The 2610-nt window shown below is 42.6% G+C and overlaps 1 non-coding gene across 1 annotated transcript; it reads right to left on the bottom strand.

Moving 5' to 3' along the window:
* Positions 1-764: 764 nt before the first annotated feature.
* On the bottom strand, positions 765-871 carry LOC115064515. Its single transcript, XR_003844346.1, has one exon. It is a non-coding gene; the product is annotated as a U6 spliceosomal RNA (small nuclear RNA).
* Positions 872-2610: the final 1739 nt, after the last annotated feature.

Here is a 2610-nt window from a genome sequence, read left to right on the forward strand (position 1 = left end):
TGTCAGGCCTTGGAACCTTCCCTTGACCTGGATCATACTTTGGGCCTGTCTCTGGACCCTCTTTTCCTCAGGTTCCTCTCGTTTCCGTCCCTGTTATTCTTTCAGACAGGGACAATTATGGGTCAGAGTTGTGACTATGGGTTGGCCCCCTCTCCCTCCTTTGATGCCCTGTCTTCCTGCTGGAGGTGGGCTCTATAAGTTCCCTCTCCCTACTGTTGGACAAGGTCCCTCTCTTTGAGTCCTGAGAGTTTCTCACCTCCCAGGTCTCTGGTGCATTCTGGAGGGTTCCCCAACCGCCTATCTCCTGAGGTTGCCTGTTTCCATTCTTTCTGCTGGCCCTCAGGGCTTCAGTCCTTTTCCCTCACCTAATACTAGATCAGGTTCCCCTCCTTCCCCACTCCCTCACCCCCCCCCCCACTTTCCTTCCCAGGTCCCTCTCTCCCTCCCCACCTGTGATTGCTTTCTTCTCTCTCTCAAGTGGGACTGAGGCATCCTCACTTGGGCACTTCAGCTTGTTGACCTTTTTGTGTTCAGTGGACTGTATCTTGGGTATTCTGTACCTTTTATTTTTTATTTTTTTATTTTTTGACTAATATCCACTTATTAGTGAGTGCATAGCATGCATGTCCTTCTGGGTCTGAGCTACCTGACTCAGGATGTTGTTTTCTAGTTCTATCTGCCTGCAAAACTCAGGATGTCCTCGTTCTTAATAGCTGAGTAGTATTCCATTGTGTAAATGAACCACATTTTCTGTATCCATTCTTAAAAATATGGAACGCTTCACGAATTTGCGTGTTATCCTTGTGCAGGGGCCATGTTAATCTTCTCTGTATCATTCCAGTTTTAGTATATGTGCTGCTGAAGCGAGCACCTGGATTTTAAATGTTAAATATATGTATGAATGAATGTAGGTGAAGGTCTGGGAATCTGAAAGATGTCAGTGAGACAAGAAAAAAAATTAGGTTTAAAGAAGTGGGGGTGAGAACACTGGGAGCAAAAGGGTACGTTGTGGAGGAAGAGGGTGGAGGCAGAGAAGGGGAAGAGTGCTTGTGAGGGGGAATTAACAGAAATCAGTACGGAGGGAAATGATGTAGCAAAGTGACTATCTCGTTAGCTGAGAAGGGGAATGTGGAAAGAGGACAATGAACACATGGCACTGGAATGAACAGATGTGGGGCTGGTGGGATGGCTCAGGTAAGTAAGAGGCCTGTGCCAAACCTTAGGACCTACTAAGCCAGATCCCTGGGACCCATATGGTAAAGAGAGCAAACTGACTCCCATTAGTCCCCCCCCCCATCACATACCCGCATACTCAACAAATGTCATTTAAAAAAAAAAAAAACCACAGATGTTATAGATCAGTGAAATAGAAGAGAAAGTACAGACATAAACCCAAAACGCTACAGCCAGCCACCTGATTTTTGTCAAAGATTCTATAAATAGTCATTGGAGTGAGGACAGCTTCTTTAACAAACACTGCTGGGGAAATTGGGTGTCTGCACATAGAAGACTGAAGCAAGATCCCTGTCTTTCACCCTGTGTATGAATTAAATCCAAGTAGATCAAAGGCCTTCACATAAAACATGAAACTGAAAGTGCCAGAGGGAACGCAGGGAAACAAACAAAGGAAAGGACTTTCTGTTAGGACACTAGTTGCTCAGAAAATAGAGCCAAAAATCAACAAATAGAATCTCATGAAAATTTCAAGGCTATACAGCAAAGAAAATAGTTGAGTGAAAAGATAGCCTACAGAATGAAAGAATTTTTGCAAGCTATACATCATAATATCTAGAATATGCAAAGAACTCAAAAAATAAATATGCAACAACAAAACAACCATTAAAAACAGGCTAAGGAGCTTGAGTTCTGAAAAGAAAAAAATACATATGGCCAATAAATATTCCAAATCCTCAGGTACCAAGGAAATGTAAATTAAAACTATTTTGAGATTCTGTCACATTCCAATCACAATGACTGTCATCAAGGGAAGAAATGACTACAGATACTGCCAAGGATGGGGGTAGAGAAGAACCCTTATTTGCGCGGAGGAGAGTGTAAAGTGGCAACTCTAGAAATTATTCTGGAGGCTTCACATAACGCTAAAAATAGAACGCCCATATGACCCAGGTACACCATCACTGGATCTCTATCTAGCAGATTCTAGATCTTACCACAGAGATCCTTGTACATCCTTGCGATGCTTCTCTATTAAAATAGCCAGGAAATGGAATCAGCCTGGATGTCCATCAACTGAAGAACAGATCACAGAAATGGGTTGTATATACCCAGTGGAATTTTATTTAGCTCCAAAAAAATGAAATTGTGATCTATTCCTAAAAATGGACGGAACTGGGAAAGATAGATAAAGGTATCTGAGGAGCAAAAAGAAAACATCACATGTTCTTGCTCATCTTCAGATTTCAGTTTCTAATTTTTATATGTGTCTTTATGTGGGAATAAATGTGTACAGAAGACGGAAAACTAGAAATGGGCACATGAAGGGGGAAAGAGGTTTATTGTTGGGGAGGCAGCAGAGCACAGGAGATATGGAAGTGGAAGGGGAAACCCAGAAGGTAGAGGAGGACATGGGAGGAGGAGCAACTAAGAATT

This window comes from Mus pahari, chromosome 7, assembly GCF_900095145.1.
Source record: "Mus pahari chromosome 7, PAHARI_EIJ_v1.1, whole genome shotgun sequence".
Lineage (NCBI taxonomy): Eukaryota > Metazoa > Chordata > Mammalia > Rodentia > Muridae > Mus > Mus pahari.